Here is a 22,133-nt window from a genome sequence, read left to right on the forward strand (position 1 = left end):
CCCCTCCACTCAGTGTTTTTCACAGAACTATGCCTAAAATAATTACGTAATATATATCTTTGACTTGATTAATTGTCCAGATGCTTTTGTTGTACTGTGATTTGTTTCTATTGGGCCAGATATTGTTATCCCTAATTTAGCTAAATACTCCACTGTCGACTTAGACTTTTTGTAATTTAAACCTTATCTCATAAATTACCTTGGGCTGTCAGGCTTCTGTAACAATTTCAAGGGGATTAGCATTACCCTTCTTTAATCTACAGAAGATTAAGAGAATAAAGTCTCTTAGAATAGTTCAGAATGGCACTCATTGTGAGCAACTTTGAAGAAATAAAGTTGGAAAAATGTTTTACAGCTATGACCGGCCAACGCATCCACTGTCCTTTGCTTTGGGTTTTGGTTTGAGGTCCATAGAAAGTCACCTCCTTAAGGGAGAGCCATCTTGGATGATATTTAGCCTCTAGTTTCTGTCTAGGGATGGGGGGGGTGCGTAAGAATGATGCTTCTTTCATCACTGATCACTTTGGTGACATCAAAGGATTAAGGGAAGTGTTTTTCCCTAGGCCTCTCACCTATTTCTCTTGTCCCTTCCTCTTCACTCTCCATAAAGCTTATCTTGGAAGCCAGGCACCATTTGCCATGTGACAGTAAGATGTGTGTAATACATGCTTTGATGGGTTTGTGTTTATAACACAAATACATGGAGTTGTCATTGAGGCAGGAGTTGCTTGCTATCAAGAGGTACATCCTGAACAGGGATTACCAAGGCTGGCCTGTGGTCAGATCAGCTTCTTCACGTAACTTTCTCTCCCCCTTCATATCTATACCTTTACTTATGAGAGTCCCACTTTTTTGTTGTTGCTTTTGTTGTTCATTTTCTTTTCTAATCTCAGCCCTTCTGTGAATAAACTTCTGTTTCATCCTGAGGAAAAAAACCTCTTCCAGTTTCAGGGAGGGTAGAGGTGAAAACAAAATGAAACGGAAAGCTGTTCGGATAACCCAGGAGGATTTTAAGACCGCTTTGTTATAACAATCCTTTTATGTTTGAAATATTTATTGGGCCTCTTCCTGGTCACGATCGGAAGGGAAACCTGAATTGGTGCCCTCTAAGTTGCTCGGGCGGACAGAAGAATACATGTTTACAGTCAAGATGGTGCTTGATCTTGGAACGACAGGAAATGATTTTGCAAATCCAGATAAACTATTTTATCCTAGAAAGCATACATGCCAAACACAGTTTAAAGTAAACACATAAGAATCCTTGTGTTGTTCCGAATGGGTAAGGTGTTGGGAGAAGCTAGCGTTTCTCCAGATTAAGGACAATTTGGTGTGACAGTTGCCTCTAAGTGACTTGTTTTGCCTGTGTGTCCTCTTGCCGGTGTAAGCTTTTGGATTTCCATAATGGAGCAATGCATAGCGAAATAGTGGAATTTGTTTGAATGAATGAATGAATGGGATCGCCCCCCTACCCCCCAGCAACTTCTGGAATTTGCATCCTATGTCAAAAGTTGTGAGTGCCTTCGAGTAAATCACAATAGACTTGATCTCCACTTTTGGTAGTAGTTCTGTACTAGTTTGGTACTAGTTCCCTTCCAGACAGGGTGAAGCTGGTATCTTAGTTCTATTCTTCCTTCCAAAATTATTTAAAAAAATTTTTAAGTTTGTATAGATGAATATTTTAGGACAATATTACTTTAAAGTTTATTTACATAAATACTATGGAAAATCACCAAGAAAGTTTTGAAAAAGAAGATTAGGGAGAGGGACTTGCCCCACCAGATTTTAAAATTTGTTGTAAAGCTGATAATAAAACAATAAGAAATAGAAAATATAAACAGACCAATCACAAGCACTGAAATTCAGACTGTGATTAAAAATCTTCCAGCAAACAAAGCCCAGGACGAGATGGCTTCACAGGTGAATTCTATCAAACATTTAGAGAAGAGTTAATACCCATCCTTATCAAACTCTTCCAAAATACAGCAGAGGGAGGAACACTCCCAAACTCATTCTACGAGGCTACCATCACCCTGATACCAAAACCAGACAAAGATGTCACAAAGAAAGAAAACTACAGGCCAATATCACTGATGAACATAGATGCAAAAATCCTCAACAAAATACTAGCAAACAGAATCCAACAGCACATTAAAAAGATCATACACCATGATCAAGTGGGATGTATCCCAGGAATGCAAGGATTCTTCAGTATACGCAAATCAATCAGTGTGATACACCATATTAACAAATTGAAGGAGAGAAACCATATGACCATCTCATTAGATGCAGAAAAAGCTTTCAACAAAATTCAACACTAATTTATGATAAAAACCCTACAGAAAGTAGGCATAGAGGGAACTTATCTCAACATAATAAAGGCCATATATGACGAACCCACAGCCAACATCGTCCTCAATGGTGAAAAACTGAAACCATTTTCACTAAGATCAGGAGCAAGACAAGGTTGCCCACTCTCACCACTATTATTCAACATAGTTTTGGAAGTTTTAGCCACAGCAATCAGAGAAGAAAAAGAAAGAAAAGGAATCCATATCGGAAAAGAAGAAGTGAAGCTGTCACTGTTTGCAGATTACATGATACTATACATAGAGAATCCTAAAAATGCCACCAGAAAACTACTAGAGCGAATCAATGAATTTGGTAAAGTAGCAGAATACAGAATTAATGCACAGAAATCTCTTGCATTCCTATACACTAATGATGAAAAATCTGAAATAGAAATTAAGGAAACACTCCCATTTACCACTGCAACAAAAATAATATAATACCTAGGAATAAACCTACCGAAGGAGACAAAAGACCTGTATGCTGAAAACTGTAGGACACTAATGAAAGAAATTAAAGATGATACAAAGAGACGGAGAGATATACCATGTTTTTGGATTGGAAGAATCAACATTGTGAAAATGACTGTACTACCCAAAGCAATCTACAGATTCAGTGCAATCCCTATCAAACTGCCAATGACACTTTTCACAGAACTAGAACAAAAGATTTCACAATTCGTATGGAAACACAAAAGACCCCAAATAGCCAAAGCAATCTTGAGAAACAAAAACAGAGCTGGAGGAATCAGGCTCCCTGACTTCAGACAAAGCTACAGTAATCAAGACAGTATGGTACTGGCACAAAAACAGAAATACAGATCAATGGAACAGGATAGAAAGCTGAGAGATAAACCCACGCACATATGGTCACGTTATTTTTGATAAAGGAGGCAAGAATATACAATGGAGAAAAGACAGCCTCTTCAGTAAGTGGTGCTGGGAAAACTGGACTACAAGTGAAAGAATGAAATTAGAACACTCCCTAACACCATACACAAAAATAAACTCAAAATGGATTAAAGACCTAAATGTAAGACCAGAGACTATAAAACTCTTGAGAGGAAAACATAGGCAGAACACTCTGTGACATAAATCACAGGAAAACATAGGCAGAACACTCTGTGACATAAATCACAGCAAGATCCTTTTTGACCCACCTCCTAGAAAATGGAAATAAAAACAAAAATAAACAAATGGGACCTAATGAAACTTAAAAGGTTTTGCACAGCAAAGGAAAACATAAACAAGACGAAAAGACAACCCTCAGAATGGGAGAAAATATTTTCAAATGAGGCAACTGACAAAGGATTAATCTCCAGAATTTACAAGCAGCTCATGCAGCTCAATATCAGAAAAACAAACAACCCAATCCAAAAATGGGCAGAAGACCTAATTAGACATTTCTCCAAAGAAGATATCCAGATTACCAACAAACACATGAAAGAATGCTCAACATCCCTAATCATTAGAGAAATGCAAATCAAAACTACAATGAGGTACACCTCACACCAGTCAGAATAGCCATCATCAAAAAATCTACAAACAATAAATGCTGGAGAGGGTGTGGAGAAAAGGGAACCCTCTTGCACTGTTGGTGGGAATGTAAATTGATACAGCCACTATGGAGAACAGTATGGAGGTTCCTTAAAAAACTAAAAAAAAACTGCCATATGACCCAGCAATCCCACTACTGGGCATGTACCCTGAGAAAACCATAATTCAAAAAGAGTCACGTACCACAATGTTCATTGCAGCACTATTTACAATAGCCAGGACATGGAAGCAGCCTAAGTGTCCATCAACGGATGAATGGATAAAGAAGATGTGGCACATATATACAATGGAATATCACTCAGCCATAAAAAGAAACGAAATTGAGTTATTTGTAGTGAGGTGGATAGACCTGGAGTCTGTCATACAGAGTGAAGTAAGTCAGATAGAGAAAGACAAATACCGTATGCTAACACATATATATGGAATATAAGAAAAAAAAATGTCACGAAGAACCTAGGGGTAAGACGGGAAGAAAGACACAGACCTACCAGAGAATGGACTTGAGGATATGGAGAGGGGAAGGGTAAGCTGGGACAAAGTGAGAGAGTGGCATGGGCATATATACACTACCAAACGTAAAATAGATAGCTAGTGGGAAGCAGCCGCATAGCACAGGGAGATCAGCTCGGTGCTTTGTGACCACCTGGATGGGTGGGATAGGGAGGGTGGGAGGGAGGGAGCCGCAAGCAGGAGGAGATATGGGGACATATGTATATGTATAACTGATTCACTTTGTTATAAAGCAGAAACTAACACACCATTGTAAAGCAATTATACTCCAATAAAGATGTTAAAAAAAAAAACCCAACAATATGGTATTCATATATAGATCAGTGGAACACAAGAGAATCTGGAACAGATCTAAATATATATGCTGACTTTATATTGCTAAAAGCGGCATTTTTTGACTAAAAAATTGCTTAAATGATGGCAGCCACGGGGAGGGGGAAGGGTAAGCTGGGACGAAATGAGAGAGTGGCATGGACATATATACACTACCAAATGTGAAATCAATAGCTAGTGGGAAGCAGCCGCATAACACAGGGAGATCAGCTCGGTGCTTTGTGACCACTTAGAGGGGTGGGATAGGGAGGGTGGCAGGGAGGGAGATGCAAGAGGGAAGAGATATGGGAACATATGTATATGTATAACTGATTCAATTTGTTATAAAGCAGAAACTAACGCACCATTGTAAAGCAATTATACTCCAATAAAGATGTTAAAAAAATGGTGGCAGGATTTTTTCACTGGGTCAGTTAACAGCTAGCACTTAGTGAGCATTTACTGTGTGCCACATACTATTCTAAGGTCTTTTCATGTATTAACTCAATCCTCAATACAGCCTTTTGACATCAAAACTGTTTTTATCCCCATTTGAAGATGAAAGAAATGAAACATAGGGAGGTTTAGTAACTGGTTCAAAGTCACACAGCTAAGAAGTGGTGGAGTCAGGATTTGAACCCAGGCAATAAAATCAGATCATTACCTGGGTTATGCTATAGTATAAACACTGAAATTCCAGCTGGATTAAAAATCTAACTGTATAAAATAACATCTTTATAACATATACTATAAAAAGAAAATGCAGAAAAACAGTTATATAATCTTGAAATTGGAGAGACTTTCTTAAGCAAGATAGAAATTCCAGAAAAAATAAAGAAAAATATTGATCTGACAACATTAAAAACAAAACCCCAAATTTCTCTTGACAGGATACCATGAGCAAAATCAAAAGTTCAGTGGTTACCAAAAAGGAAATATATTTGCACTACATTTCACAGAAAAAGTGTTTGTACTCTACAAAGATGTTTTATAAAATGACATTTTTAGAAAAGTCCAGTTGAAAAGGATATGGACTGGCAATTCAGAGACGATAAAATGCAAATGGACAATAAATAAATAGATAACAGTGGCAACATGTACGGTGCTAATAGGCTTTTAGGGAAACTCCCAGTTCTGTTTGGTTTTGCTTTGGTCAGGGAACTAAGGTTTTCCTTTAAGTTCTTCCTCCCCCACCCCGATTTCTTGTCTCCATCACCCCACCTTCCACCCCTATCACCTTTCAAGATGTTAAAATTCCTTATCCTATGTTCAGAGAGTCCAGGACTCTTGGGTGGAGGGCTGTCAGTATCTGGGGAGTGAGTCGTTGAAAGTGAACGCTGAAAAGCTACCTGGCAGTGATTTCCTGCTGCTCTGCTTCCTGGTCCTCTGAGCAGAAGATATTTCTCCTTCCTACGTTGTGACCTGGAATCCTTCCCATCCCTTTCTCTGCCCCTAGTTAGGATGGGTCTTCTGCCTCCAATTTCCACCTTCAAGCCGGAGTCCTATCTAGCCTTTGGGAGAGCAAAAGCATTAAAGTCTTCCTGTTCTACACTTGGGCCTGAGGCTTCTTTGAGTCTCTGTTGCAGCTTAGAGTGGGCTTGGGGCTGGGGTGATAGAAAAATAACCATCAGAGTTCAAAGGTACCAGGGAGAGAACACGGAAACCGTGTAAACTAACATTTTGAGATATTATCTTGCCAGAGGTCTATGTTTTTAACTTCTCTGGTACTCAAGAAATGCAAGGAACAATGAACTGACCTTTTGTTTTGGCCCATTAAATTGATCAAAGTTTAAAATATTTGATATGAGAGTTTAAAATATATTGATAGCATTCAATATAGGCCAGAGCTAGGGGGAAGGATACCCTTATATATTGTTGGGAGATGAATTGCTGAAACTTTCTAGGAATTGTTAAAACATGTCTGTACCCATTGAAACTTAAATTGACATAAGCTATGACCTAGCAGTATACGACTATGAATTGAGCCCAAAGAAACAAAAGCACCAGACATATGGATTTACTTACAAAGTTGTATATTGCAAAATTATTTACCAGGGAGCTCTAGACAATCCAAATGCCTATCAAGGAATACTTGAATAAGTTATAGCTCATTCATATAATGGAATACCATATAGCTACTAAAAAGAACATCTTAACTCTATGATCCCTTTTATTTTATAAAAAACAATATTAAGAGCTTTAAATATGGTAAATAAGTTTATATTCTATAAGTGTAGAAAGTATGAAAGATATACACCACACGATTAATTTAAGGCAAGCATCATAAACTTCAGTGGCTCCAGGGACCAGCCTGAATGTCAATGCAGCAGAATGGACAGTGAAACCTCTGTGGAGTAAGAAAAGGTTATTGTGTGTTGGGGTCCTAAGAAAGTGGCAAAGGATGGGTTCCAAAACACAGAAGAAGGGATATTTTGGGGTCAGAAGAAACAAAAATAGGACAGGAACAGATGTAGGTAGGTCGACATGATAGATAATGGGAGATGAGGCATTCCAACTTATGGCTTTTCTTTTTCCCATAATGTTGGAGTAAAGGGTTCGAAGGAAGTAAAGACAGCTTAGAGAAGGTTTCCTGGAGAATGAGAAAGAAAAAAGTAGGAATGCAAAGTCCATTTAAGGTTAGTGAGCATTAATGTAGAGTGGAACCATTATATCCTTTTATTAGATTGACATGAGTACCAGAAACTATTAAAAATGAATAAAAATTCCTGGTAAAGTAGAAGTTAAGATTTTTTTTACTTTTCTAGGAGAAAAATTCAAAAGTCCAATATTAGGAACAATCTCAAGAAATGGAGGGAGTGACTTGCTCTTTCACATTAGAAAATTTATTTTTAGTCATAGAATTTTTTAAACAGCTTTATTGAGGTATGATTCATTTACCATACAATTCAGCCACCTAAAGTGTACAATTCAGTGGGTTTTAGTATCTTTGTAGATATATATGCAACCATCACCACAATCAGTTTTAGAGTTTTATTTCTCCCCAAGGAAATCCATACCCTTTAGCCATCACCCTCCCCTCCCCACCCCAACTTAATCTTCCCACCACCCCACTCCCTGCTCCCACCTTCCACCCCAGCCCCTGGCAACCATTAATCTACTTTCCGTCTCTATAGATTTGCCTATTCTGGACATTTCATATAAATGGAATCATATAATATGTGGTCCTTTGTGACTGGCTTCTTTCATTTAGCATAATGTTTTCAACTTTCATCCATGTGGTAGCATGTATCAGTACCTCATTCCTTTTCATTGCCGAATGATAGTCCATTGCATGGATAAACCACTTTTTCTTTATCCGTTCAGCAGTCCATGGGCATTTGGGATGTTTCCACTTTTTGGCTATTATTAATAATGCTGCTGTTAAGATTCTTGTACAAGTTTTTGGGTGGACATACATTTTCATTTCTCCTGAGTATATACCTGTAAGTGGAATTGCTGGTAACTCTAGGCTTAGCCTTTTGAGGAACTGTCAGAATGTTTTCCAAAACATAGAATTTAGAACTAGATGGGATCATAGAAATTACTAGAGATATTTAAGTCATCGCTAACTGTTAGTGGGAGACCAAACTCAAAAAGCTAATTAGTGGGAGATAAGAACCTAGATTTTGATTTTTTTGTTTAATGTTGTTAATTATTTTTTATTTCTTTAACTTTATCTTAAATGTTTAAAATTTCTTTACACATGTACTCATACATATACATTAGTTTCCATTAATATTATTTTAAACATACGATTTAGTATAAATTTTTGGATTTTCTTTTCCCTTTTCTATGCTATCTTATGCCTCCTTCTCACGTTACCTTCATCCCCTTCACGAGGTAATTAATACTAATAACCTAAAAAAAATTCTCTCATGTTTTCTCCATGATAATATAATCCTACATATACACACATACGCAAAGGGAATTTTGATCACTATTTTATAAAAATGGGATCATCTTATACTATTTTTTTGCACATTGCTTGTGGAATTTCCTCCAAATCAACCAGTGTACTTTTGTTTTTATTTTAAATGTCTGCAAAATACTCAGTGATATGGGTGTTTTATAACTTATTGAGCCTATCAATGAATGTTCACTCATTGTTTCCGGTTTTAATTTAATTTTTGAATAAACAGTGCTACAGTAAACATCCTTGCTCCTCAGGTGTGGTCCATGAACTGGCAACGTGCCAGGGAGCTTTACAGACATACAGACACTCAGGTTCCAGCCTGCCCTACTGAATTAGATTTTGCATTTTAACAAGGTCCCCAGGAGATTCATATTCACATTGAAAATTGAGCACTGACCTAGTACGTATGACCTTTCAGTCAAGTGCTGTCATATCTATAGTTAGATTCCAAGGAGTGAATTCTGGGGCAAAAGGGTACACATACTTTAAATTTTAATAGATGGTTTAACAGACTGCTTCCTTTAAAGACTGCAGCACATAGGATTTCTACCAGCGCTGTTTGAGAATACCCTTTTCCCCCGTGTTCCCATTAACAATGAGTGTTGACGTTGAGATTTTAAAGGAAATTTGCTATGATAGGAACATTTAGGTTTTATTTGATTTTTCCCATGTAATTGAGCAAACTATTCATAAGATAGTATTTTTAGAATAGTACCAATTTCAGTTTTTAGATTTTGAAGTCACATGATAGAAGGAACAAAATACAAAAAATAGCAAAGAATAAAGATGCAATTATCTAATAGAAAACTTCTCTCCTCTTTGTTAACCTTCCTTGGTGCTAACATGAGAAAATGGGTACCCAGGATAGTGATCACGTGACCAGCTGGATGTTTACAGTGCCTTGTTCACACTTACTGGGAACGTTTTCAGGTAAATGATTGAGAGAAAAGGTAAAACAATAAAGGTTTAACAAAGTCTGCTTAATCTCAAAATTAATCATGGAGTTGTAAATTAAAATAAAATACCATATTTTGCCCATCAGATTGACAGGTTTTTTTTTTAACATCTTTATTGGAGTATAATTGCTTTACAATGGTGTGTTAGTTTCTGCTTTATAACAAAGTGTATCAGCTATACGTATACATATATCCCCATATCCCCTCCCTCTTGCGTCTCCCTCCCACCCTCCCTTTCCCACCCCTCTAGGTGGTCACAAAGCACTGAGCTGATCTCCCTGTGCTATGCAGCTGCTTCCCACTAACCATCTATTTTACATTTGATAGTGTATGTATGTCTATGCCACTCTCTCACTTTGTCCCAGTTTACCCTTCCCCCTCTCCGTGTCCTCAAGTCCATTCTCTACGTCTGTGTCTTTATTCCTGTCCAGATTGGCAGATTTTATTTTATTTTTGGCAGATTTTAAAATTAACAATATTCAGTGTTGGAAAAGGTGTGGAAAAACAGACATGCTCATAAATTGTTCATGGGAATATAAATTGATAATGTCCTTGTAGGGAATGAAACAGCAGTGTATATAAAACATTTCAGTGCATATACCTTATGACTCAGCAAGAGAGTAATCTGTCTTACAGATTTAGTCATACATGAGAAAAAAGATATACTAAAGGACATCCACTGGAAATTTGAGACCACTTAAATGCCCATCCATAGGGACATGAATTTACATATTTTGGTGTATTGATAGTGTCTATATCTGGTATGGGGAAAGCTCTACAAGACATATAGCTAAACAACAAAAAAATGAAGTCTCAAAACAATGTATTTTGTACAATCCACTTTTGGAAGTGATAACACAAAAGATGTGTGTTTGTGTACACATATCTATGTATATAATAGAAAAACACAAACCAAACTGCTAGCAGTGGTTACCTCTGGGTATGTGTTAGAGGGAGGGTGGTTGGAATGGTGGTGAAAGAGTAACATATACACTATTTCCTAAACAATATCAATTGTTAACATTTATGGAGCACATTATATGTCTAGCATATGCTAAAAACTTTCCATGAATAATCTTAATCCTGACAACCACCTGATGAAGTAAGTACTATCGTTACTATCTGAATTTTGCCATTAAGTTAACTGAGTCACAAATAGGTGAAGTAATTTGCTTAAGGTGATGCAGTCAGAAAGGTGTGGTGCTGTAATTTGAACCAAGGTAGGCTGACTCTAGAGACCATGCTCAGAACCTCAATTCTGTCTACCCATCTATCCATTACCTACCCTCCCATCACCTATGTTTGTTTATCTATCAGCTATTTATCTATCTTTCTATCTATCTACCTACCTACCTACCTACCATCTTCCATCTATCTGTCTGTCACACTAAGGTTCTCAAGCCACCATAGAGAAAATTAACCCAGTTTTCTATTTACATCATTGAGGTACAATATAATTCATGAAAACACACTGAGATTTTCAGAGAATAGCGTAATTGACAGGTAATGTAACTGATTCTGTTTCTTTACCAGAATGAGGGGGAATTGTCTCATTCCAGGACATTGTGTGATGGCCTGATTGTAGATCTCTGGATGGAGTAGAAAAAGCAACCTGGTATAATCCATCCCCCTAGCTGGCCACTGATCTACAGAACAAAACATTCCATAACGTTAGTGGTCCTCTCCTTTATTTTGCTAAAGAAGATCCTCTCCCTTATTTCTTCCAGAGTATGTGAGTGGCAGAATTGGTATTGAAATCAGGTTTTCTGACTCTGAGTTCAGTGTTCTTTCCACTATATTATGATTTGGGATTTATGACACACATCTTACTTCCTGTAGGATGTAACCAGACAGATGGGTACAGTGCAAACCCATTCCTGTGTTTGGAGGCCCCAAATTTGTATATCATTATTTAGAAGGAAAGAAAGGATTGAACAGCCAGTGTTGAGTGATGTTTTATCACCAGCTTCAAAGGTTTGGCCATTATATGCTCTTAAAAATTAAGGAGGTCCAACTAATTTCCTGGGTGTTATGTTTAACTGTGTAAATTAATTAGCTAGTTGGTTTTACAGAGACATCCTCCAAAAAGTTTTGTTCCTCTTAAACAAAAAAACCCCCAGCTTGGTGGTATGGTTAGGTGATGGTGTAGTTAAGTGATGGTGTGGTCATATGATGGCTGGACATGAAGCAAATCACCCGCAGAAGACATGGGCAGCCTGATGAAGCACAATGATGGGTCCAGGACATAGAGATGGGCAGAATGTCATCGTCAGCTAAGCCCATGTGCAGGTGACTGCCCCTGAACAGAAAAAAAGGTCAAGGGTCAGGAAACATGTGGACCCTGAGGAGAGCAGAGAAAGTACTGAGTCTAAACCACTTTTCCTGATTTTATTCAAGCCAAGAGGAAGGCAAAGGGCTGTGTCATCTAACTTTCCCTGAACCGGTGCATCAGCAGAACGGGCTGAGCCTCTCCCACTTACCTCCTCATCCCCCACACAGAGTTCATGGCCATCCAGCTGCCCTGTTCGGATCTCCAGCAGGCAAAGGAGAAAGGCCACTTGGACATCTGGAACTCCTCAATCTTGCTCAAGGCTGGCAGCTGTCACAGAATGTCATCAGCTAAGAGAGCATCATAGCAACATGTTTCCCACTTCTTAAACCATTAATCTCTCACATTTTATGGTTAGTTCTATGAGCACATTTTTTTCAGCTACGGAACTCAAGCTTCTGAGGTTTTAAACTATTTATTAGCGCCTAAAAGTCAAAATATTCATCCATCTATTGCTTGAGGAAATTTTGATTTTCTGTAAGGGAATGACCTATATCCTGAAATAAAAAAAGTCTGTGTGTAGTGACCATTCTTCATGCCTAATATTTCTTTTTTTTTTTTGCGGTACGCGGGCCTCTCACTGTTGTGGCCTCTCCCATTGCGGAGCACAGGCTCCGGACGCGCAGGCTCAGTGGCCATGGCTCACGGGCCTAGCCCCTCCGCGGCATGTGGGGTCTTCCCGGACCGGGGCACGAACCTGTGTCCCCTGCATCAGCAGGCGGACTCTCAACCACTGCGCCACCAGGGAAGCCCTAATGTTTCATTTTTATTAACCTTCTGTTAACATTCTGCCTCACTTTGAGTGGATATCTCTAGGTCATTCATTGACAAAGAAGAATATTTGAAAAACAAAAATGTCAATATGTACATGTAGATTAAATTATTTTTTAAGTATAAATGTGATATACTTTTAAAAACTCCACCAGCACTGAAAATATTAAAAAAGTAAAAGTCAGTTACTGCTCTCACAAATATCACATTGTTAACAATTTCTCACATTGCCTCCTGGAAATGATTGGTGTATGAGGGGCATTCATGAGGTACAGATGTCCTTTTTTGTTTTAACTAAATGGGATCATACGAGACATTACTGCTTGGCAGTTTGATCTTTTCCATTTGCAATATCCTTATTGATGAATATTAAGGTTGTTTTCAAAACCTTTTAATCATCTAACATTGCAATGAATACACTTGTTATAGGCAACTTTGCAGACTTGTGCATGTATGTCTTCAAATCATTACACTTTGGTTCTTGTTACCTAAGTTTTCAAAAGCAAAGTTTTGAAAACTGGAAACAGAGCCTGAAGGCAAAAATAAAGGGTATGACATGTCCCTAGATTTGTCCTCTTTAGTCTCTATCCTCAAATGCTACAGATAATTGGAAGCTGACTGTAGGAAAAGAAGAGAAGCAAAAGGAAATATATTTATGAAATATGGACAAGGATTTTCTTGGGTGTCACTTAGTTCAGCTCTTAGGAGAGATGTGGCTTGGTAATTTTTATCCTGGTAAAGTATTTAAAAGAAAGTGATTTCATTGGTCACAAAATAAGTAATTTTTTTCTTCTTCGAGTCTTACCACCACTGAGGTTTTCCTATCCTTTCCAACTCTCAGTTTTTGTTCCTTCTAAGAAATGCCTATGATACTAATTGTTTGTCTTATAAATTTGACATGCTGTGTATTTAGCCTTACAGATTGACTTTCTAAGGTATGTTTTTTGACTTGCTTGTAATCTTATAAACCCCTTCAAGGCAAGCTTGGTCCTCTCTATATCCCTTGTAGCACCTCTGAAGCAATATTCAATGCTTTGGAAATGGTAGTGAATACTTAGTCACTTGTAAATTGACTTCTCTAGGCTCTAGACTCCTGACTTATTTTTTTATCTAACACAATCTGATGAATAAGGGAAATATTTTTTTCCACAGCTCCTTAGTAAGGTGGCCCAATGCTTGGCATCCCGTTTCCTAATCTGTGTTTCCAAGGTCTGGGTGGACCAAAACATGGCATTTTGGTAGACAATGACCATGAACCTTTGTTTTGTTTCCTTTCACAGGTCAGGGGGCCTCAGCTGGCACATAAGTAGAAACAGATGTCGAAAAGGGTAAGGAGGTACGTGGTGCCAAAGTCTCAGTTCTGGGAAAAGGAAACACTTCACAGAGAATAGGTGCCACCTGTAGGGGTTATAGTTTGCCAAGCAAAACCAGTTTGGCTAAAGATTGCTAAAAATAACTCCCAAGGGCATAAGGTAATGTTTGCTTATACATGAAATTGAATGAGGGTGTTGTGTGTGTACGTGTCTATGTTTGTGTGTGTACCTGACACTCCAGTGAAGCTTATTCACCCATTTATGAACTCCAGTTGCTGAAAGAATATTTTTATTTAATATTTGACCCATTCATACGGATAGAGTTGTTAAATTTCTATCTTAACAGGCATAGAAGAAAGAATTTTAAATTTTCTTTTTTTCAACCATCTCACTGAGATTTTTTTTGAGGCGGGTGGTCACAAAGCATTGAGCTGATCTCCCTGTGCTATGAGGCTGCTTCCCACTAGCTATCTGTTTTACATTTGGTAGTGTATATATGTCCATGCCTCTCTCTCACTTTGTCCCAGCTTACCCATCCCACTCCCCGTGTCCTCAAGTCCATTCTCCACGTCTGCGTCTTTATTCCTGTCCTGCCCCTATGTTCTTCAGAACCTTTTTTATTTTAATTTTTTTTAGATACCATATATATATGTTAGCATAGGGTATTTGTTTTTCTCTTTCTGACTTACTTCACTCTGTATGACAGACTCTAGGTCCATCCACCTCACTACAAATAACTCAATTTTGTTTCTTTTCATGGCTGATTAATATTCCATTGTATATATGTGCCACATATTCTTTATCCATTCATCCATTGATGGACAGTTAGGTTGCTTCCATGTCCTGGCTATTGTAAATAGAGCTGCAATGAACATTGTGGTACGTTACGCTTTTTGAATTATGGATTTCTCAGGGTATACGCCCAGTAGTGGGATTGCTGGGTCGTATGGTAGTTCTATTTTTAGTTTTTTAAGGAACCTCCATACTGTTCTCCATAGTGGCTGTATCAATTTACATTCCCACCAACAGTGCAAGAGGGTTCCCTTTTCTCCACACCCTCTCCAGCATGTATTGTTTGTAGATTTTTTGAAGAGGGCCATTCTGACTAGTGTGAGGTGATACCTCATTGTAGTTTTGATTTGCATTTCTCTAATGATTAGTGATGTTGAGCATCCTTTCATGGGTTTGTTGGCAATCTGTATATCTTCTGTGGAGAAATGTCTATTTAGGTCTTCTGCCCGTTTTTGGATTGGGTTATTTGTTTTTTTTGATATTGAGCTGCATGAGCTGCTTGTAAAATTTGGAGATCAATCCTTTGTCAGTTGCTTCATTTGCAAATATTTTCTCCCATTCTGAGGGTTGTCTTTTCATCTTGTTTATGTTTTCCTTTGCTGTGAAAACCTTTTAAGTTTCATTAGGTCCCATTTGTTTATTTTTGTTCTTATTTCCATTTCTCTAGGAGGTGAGTCAAAAAGGATCTTGCTGTGATTTATGTCATAGAGTGTTCTGCCTATGTTTTCCTCTCAAGAGTTTTATAGTCTCTGGCCTTACATTTAGGTCTTTAATCCATTTTGAGTTTATTTTTGTGTATGGTGTTAGGGAGTGTTCTAATTTCATTCTTTTACATGTAGCTGTCCAGTTTTCCCAGCACCACTTATTGAAGAGGCTGTCTTTTCTCCATTGTATATTCTTGCGTCCTTTATCAAAAATAACGTGACCATATGTGTGTGGGTTTATCTCTCAGCTTTCTATCCTGTTCCATTGATCTGTACTGCTGTTTTTGTGCCAGTACCATACTGTCTTGATTACTGTAGCTTTGTCTGAAGTCACGGAGCCTGATTCCTCCAGCTCTGTTTTTGTTTCTCAAGATTGCTTTGGCTATTTGGGGTCTTTTGTGTTTCTATACGAATTGTGAAATTTTTTGTTCTAGTTCTGTGAAAAGTGTCATTGGTAGTTTGATAGGGATTGCACTGAATCTGTAGATTGCTTTGGGTAGTATAGTCATTTTCACAAGGTTGATTCTTCCAATCCAAGGACATGGTATATCTCTCCATCTCTTTGTATCATCTTTAATTTCTTTCATCAGTGTCTTACAGTTTTCAGCATACAGGTCTTTTGTCTTCTTCGGTAGGTTTATTCCTAGGTATTATTTTCTTTTTGTTGCACTGGTAAATGGGAGTGTTTCCTTAATTTCTATTTCAGATTTTTCATCGTTAGTGTATAGGAGTGCAAGAGACTTCTGTGCATTAATTCTGTATCCTGCTACTTTACCAAATTCATTGAGTAGCTCTAGCAGTCTTCTGGTAGCATCTTTAGTATTTTCTTTATATAGTATCATGTCATCTGCAAACAGTGACAGCTGTACTTCTTCTTTTCTGATTTGGATTCCTTTTCTTTCTTTTCCTTCTCTGATTGCTGTGGCTAAAACTTCCAAAACTATGTTGAATAATAGTGGTGAGAGTGGGCAACCTTATCTTGTTCCTGATCTTAGAGAAAATTGTTTCAGTTTTTCACCATTGAGAATGATGTTGGCTGTGGGTTTGTCATATATGGCCTTTATTATGTTGAGGTAAGTTCCCTCTATGCCTACTTTCTGGAGGGTTTTTTTTAAATGGGTGTTTAATTTTGTCAAAATCTTTTTCTGCATCTATTGAGCTGGTCATATGGTTTGTCTCCTTCAATTTGTTAACATGGTTTATCACATTGATTTATTTGCTTATATTGAAGAATCCTTGCATTCCTGGGGTACACCCCACTTGATCATGGTGTATGATCCTTTTAATGTGCTGTTGGATTCTGTTTGCTAGTATTTTGTTGAGGATTTTTGCATCTATGTTCATCAGTGATATTGGCCTGTAGTTTTCTTTCTTGTGACCTCTTTGTCTGGTTTTGGTATCAGGGTGATGGTGGCCTCATAGAATGAGTTTGAGAGTGTTCCTCCCTGTGCTATATTTTGGAAGAGTTTGAGAAGGATAGGTGTTAGCTCTTCCCTAAATGTTTGATAGAATTTGCCTGTGAAGCCATCTGGTCCTGCACTTTTGTTTGTTGGAAGATTTTTAATCACAGTCTGAATTTCAGTGCTTGTGATTGGTCTGTTTATATTTTCTATTCCTGGTTCAGTCTTGGAAGGTTGTTAAGCTATCCAAAAGGGATTGGGGGCTTTGAAGAACTGTGAAACTTTATACAGTGGTTAAATCTTACTTAAATTTTCCTCCTAGCAGAATTTAGTTACAGTTGGGGGATTAATTATATTCAAGACCATTAGACAGAATTTAGTGCAAATGCCATGTCTCTTTGGGCAAACTACTATACTTCTTTGTGCTTCAGTTTCCTTATCTGTAAAATGGGCGTAATAATTGTACATATCTCATGGGGTTATTGAGAAGAGTGAATGTTCTAAGAAAGTCACAGTACACAGCACATAAGAAGTCATCTATTACTGCTACACTTTACTGCACTACTAATGCCATCATGACAATGACCACCACTACTCCAGTCTTTCTTCTTTTTCTCTCCACATTGTCTCCTTTAGTTCACAAAGATCATCAATAATTTAATGTAATCATGAAATTCCACTGAAATTTGTGAATTATTTCCTAGATATGGGAATCCATAATTTTCCTTGTTGTTGGAATTTAAGTCATGAGGCCAGATGTCATGGGAAGATTACCATATTCAGTGTCCAATGACTTGGATTTAGTTCTAGCTCTGTCACTTACTACCTTGGTGACCCTGGGAAGGTTGTCACATCTTTCTGGGCTTCTGTTTCCTCAACTGTAAAATGGGGGTGGGCGAATGAATAAGATGATTTCTAAGGTCTCTTCTGGGAGAAGCTTAGGAGCACTTGGGCTCTAAGACCAAGATGTAGAAAAAAAACCTGTAATATTTTATACTACCAGCTGAACTCAACTGTTAATTTAATTTACCACAACAAATGTAAAAATAATCTACTACAAGTGAAACAGCTTAGATAAAAATTAAACAAAATATTCTATAAAATTAATAAACAGGATTAAAGATAAGGACATCAGACTATAAAACCTTCAATGTTAGGGACAATGCATTAATATGTATCCTTGTCCTTGTATCTCCAGAGGCTAGCAGAAGACCTGGTACATGGTTGGTATTCAAACAAAGTTTGGCAAAATGAAACAAACAGAATTGAGAGTCAGAGTAGCTTGTGAACTAAATAATATTCTATTTGGATTGGATCCAGGATGTAAATTGTGAGAAAGCTGGAATTTCTGAAATCTGAGGCTTTATATTAAAGCAGAAGTTCTCTCATGGTTGTTGGATCAACATCATCATTATCACCCGGGCACTTGTTAGACATGCAGATTTTTCGGCTCTACCCCACAACTACTGCATGAGAAACTCTGAGGATGGAGTCTAACAACCTGTGTCTTTGTTGTTGATTTTTAATTAGACTTCATTTTCTTAGAGCAGTGTTAGGTTCACCTCAAAACTGGGCAGAAAGTACAGAGAGTTCCCACATACCCCCTGTCCACCCATTACAGCCTCTGGTGGGAGATATTGATAGTTACAGTTGGGGGATTAATTATATTCAACATCACCCCCTGCCAGAGTGGTACATGTGTTATAGCTGATGAAACTGCATTGACACATCATGATCACCCAAAGTCCCTAGTTCACATTAGGTTCATTCTTAGGGGTGTACGTTCTATGGGTTTTGACAAATATATGACATGCATCCACCATTACAGTATCACATAGAATAGTTTCACTGCCTTAAACAATCTGTTTTAAGAAGCCCTCCAGGTGCATTGCAGGATAGAATTTTTCAAAGCTAAGTTGGAGAAATAACCAAGAAATTAAGACTGTCATAAATCCTACATCTAAACTGAAGCTATAATTGATTTATCCTACTCTCCTCTTAGTACACATTTGGATGCTAATGGTCAGGACAGTCTTTAAAACGATTTGGGAACTCTCAGCATCTGGGCTTCTGCTTTACTCTTTGCTGAAATTTTAGTGCACCCTTTTCTCTACCATATTACTAGAAAGTAGGATAGAGCTGTGGAAAGGACACATTTCTAAGAGAAAGTATTTTATTATTGAAAATTATTGAAAATATTTTATCATTGAAAATTTTCAATTTTATATTGAAAATATACTGATTGCTAAACTTCAATAATTATCAACTCCTGGCCTATCTCATTTTATCTGTATTCACATCCATCCCTCCCTTCATTCCAAATTATTTTTAAACAAATCCAAGATGATGGTATCATTTCACCTGTAAATATTTATGGCCCAGAAAAATAGAAGAGAAGGGAACCCTTCCCAACTAAATCATTTACCATGGTTTAAAAAAAAAACAGAAAATGTTATTACAAGGAAAGTAAACTGTAGACCAATATCCCTCCTAAACATGGATTTAAAAAAATTTTATTATCAAACCAAATCTAACTATATATAGAAAAGATAACATATCATGTCCAAGTGTGGTTTCTCCCAGGGATGCAAGTTTGGTTCAACATTCAAAAATCAATAAATGCAATTTGCCAGAACAACCATAGGATCGTCTCAACAGATTCAGAAAAAGCATTTGACAAAATTCAACATTCATAATAACGTCTAATAAGTTAGAACTAGAAAGGAATTTCTTCAGCCTGATAAAAGGAATCTATGCAAAACTTACAATGTCACACTTAATGATGAGGGACTGCCTGCTTTCTTCTCAAGCATGGATTTGAGGCAAGGATGTCTACTCTTATCACTTCTATTTGACATTATATTGGAGATTGTAGCCTATATAAGAAGCCAACAAATGAAAAGCATACAGATTAGAAAGGAAGAAATAAAATTGTCTTTATTCACAGAAACATGATTGTCTACAAAGAAAATCCTAAAGAATCTACCAAAAAGCTACTAGAACTTATATGTGAGTCTAACAAGGGCACAGGTTACTAGGATAATACAAAAAATAATTGTATTTTTATATAGTGGCAAAAAAAACAATTGGAAATTAGAACTTACAGTGGCATCAATGAACATGAAATACTTTGGGGTAAATCTGTCAAAATATGGTGAAGATTTGAATGCTGAAAACTATATAACACTAATAAGAGAAATTACAGTCAAATCCTTGATGATCCCCAATGACCTCTGTCTCCTGTATTTAAACCCTGGGTATTAACGTCCTCAGACTGTGAATAGGGCTGAACTGTATAATAGGATATTGTGGACATGGTCATATATGACTTCCAGTTCTAGGTCATAAAAGACACTGTGGCTTCCACCTTGCTATCTTGGATCACTTGCTCTGGGAAAACCAACTTCCATATCTGAGGGCACAAGTAGCCCTAGCCCTATGGAGACTCACAACGTTCAATGAGGATCTGAATTCTTCTGCCATAGTCATGCGAGTGAGTCACACTAGAGATGGATTTTTCAGCCCTAATCAAGCCTTCACATGACTGCATCCCAGGCTGACATCTTTTCTGTAACCTTATGAGAGACCTGGAACTAGAAAGACCCAGCTAAACTGCTCCCACACTCCTGACACAAAGACTCCACAATAATAAACGCCTATGGTTTGAAGCCACTAGACTTTGGAGTAATTTGTTATGTGGCAATAGAAAACTAGCACAGGTTTTGGTACCTGGAAGTGAGGTGTCACCACAATAAACATTTAAAAATGTGGGAGTGGCTTTCAAGTGCAGCAGTTGGAAGAGGCTGTAAGAACTTTGAGAAGCTTGTTAGTGAAAACCTAAGGGATATTGAAGAGATGATCATGTGATTTTCATCCTTCATTCTGTTAATGTGGTGTATCACGTTAATTGATTTTCATATGTTGAGCCATCCACGCATCCCAGGGATCAGTCCCACTTGGTTATGGTGTATGATCCTTTTAATGTGCTGTTGAATTCAGTTTCCTAGTATTTTGTTGAGGATTTTTGCATCAAAGTTCATCAGGGGTATTGGCCTGCAGTTTTCTTTTCTTGTGGTATCTTTGTCTGGCTTTAGTATCAGAGTAATGCTAACTTCATAAAATAAGTTGGGAAATGTTCTCTCCTCTACAGTTTTTTTTTTTTTGGAAAAGTTTAGAAGGATTGGTGTTAATTCTTCTTTAAATGTTTGGTAGAATTAAGTTTCAGTTATGCAAGATGAATAAGTTCTAGAGGTCTGCTGTACATTGTGCCTGTAGATAATAATACTATATTCTACACTTAAAACATCTATGAAGAGGATAAAGCTCATGTTCAGTGTTCTTACCACAGTAAATTTTTTTTAAGTAGAATAAAATTTAAGAAAGAAAATTGGGGCTGAGCACAGTTAAAATTGCCCACGTAGCAGAGCTGAGATTCTAATCTCGGTTCATCTGGCGCCAGAGCTCCCACTCGTCCACTACATCATTGTACTTCCCCTTCAAACAAATATGGGAAACTGGAAGAGGAAAATATCTTTAGAACAAGCCATTTGAAACTAAATACAGTACGTTACTCCATAGGAAATCGATTAAGAAAACAATGGCAGCCTTTACACGTAAGGTATTATTTTATATATATGTGAAAAATCACCTATTATATTTTGAAGATTCTTCCCCCTTCACAGTTATGGGGGATATATTTTGAAGGATTTTCCCCCTTTTCAGTCACGGGAATAGTTATTTAGGAGCTTATTATGAAGAAAGGACGTATGCTGAAGAGTGGAACAGGCATCATTGAAAAATTGCAATTGATCAATGCAAAATTTTTTTAAAAAAGTAATATGGACCAAACCCTGTATCTTGAAACTTCTCCATACAAAAAATTTAAACTATTACAGTATGTATGTGTGGAAGAAATTATATGTAAAAAAAAGAATATTGATGAGGTTGTTAGCAAAATCATGATGGCATTTGAGAAGCCTGCCAGTGAAGGCTAGAAGGAAAATATTTGATCCTGGAGGCAGAAAATTTAGCAGAAAGATTAAAGGTCTTGTCTTAGGATTATTTGGTCAAACAATTGAGTTTCTAAGATACCTGGGGAGCCATCGTCCCCCAGCAGTTTCAGCAGAAGCCCAAGGTAGAGAAACACTTGCCTCAAAGAGATTTGCGGATGTGGACTTTGACTAATAGAGTGAATCTCAAGAAGAGAGGGTTATATCAGCAGAAATGTTACC

The 22,133-nt window shown here is 37.4% G+C and overlaps 1 long non-coding RNA gene across 1 annotated transcript in view; it reads left to right on the forward strand.

Moving 5' to 3' along the window:
• Window positions 1–22,133, forward strand: part of LOC132519342 (uncharacterized) — a 79,097-nt gene that overhangs the window by 56,765 nt on the left and 199 nt on the right. The window contains exon 3 of the long non-coding RNA XR_009540150.1: window positions 13,974–14,029. This is a non-coding gene — a long non-coding RNA (uncharacterized LOC132519342). The remainder of the gene's footprint in view (window positions 1–13,973; window positions 14,030–22,133) is intronic.

Source organism: Lagenorhynchus albirostris, chromosome 4, assembly GCF_949774975.1.
Source record: "Lagenorhynchus albirostris chromosome 4, mLagAlb1.1, whole genome shotgun sequence".
Taxonomy (NCBI): domain Eukaryota; kingdom Metazoa; phylum Chordata; class Mammalia; order Artiodactyla; family Delphinidae; genus Lagenorhynchus; species Lagenorhynchus albirostris.